Source organism: Orycteropus afer, unplaced genomic scaffold (assembly GCF_000298275.1).
Source record: "Orycteropus afer afer isolate SDZICR_OR568_19922 unplaced genomic scaffold, OryAfe1.0 scaffold00739, whole genome shotgun sequence".
NCBI lineage: Eukaryota > Metazoa > Chordata > Mammalia > Tubulidentata > Orycteropodidae > Orycteropus > Orycteropus afer.
Window position 1 is genome coordinate 681012 of NW_006922326.1, and position 270 is coordinate 681281.

The following is a 270-nucleotide window of genomic DNA, read 5'->3' on the forward strand; positions in this document are numbered from 1 at the left end:
CAATGTTATCCATAATTTGTTATGATCCACACAATCAAATGCTTTTGCATAGTCAATAAAACACAAGTAAACGTCTTTCTGGTATTCTTTGCTTTCAGCCAAGATCCATCTGACATTAACAGTGATATCCCTCATTCCACATCCTCTTCTGAATCCAGCTTGCATTTCTGGAATTTCTCTGTCAATATACTGCTGCAATCATTTTTTAATTATCTTCAGTAAGATTTTACTTGCATGCGATATTAATGATATTCTTTTATAATTTCCACA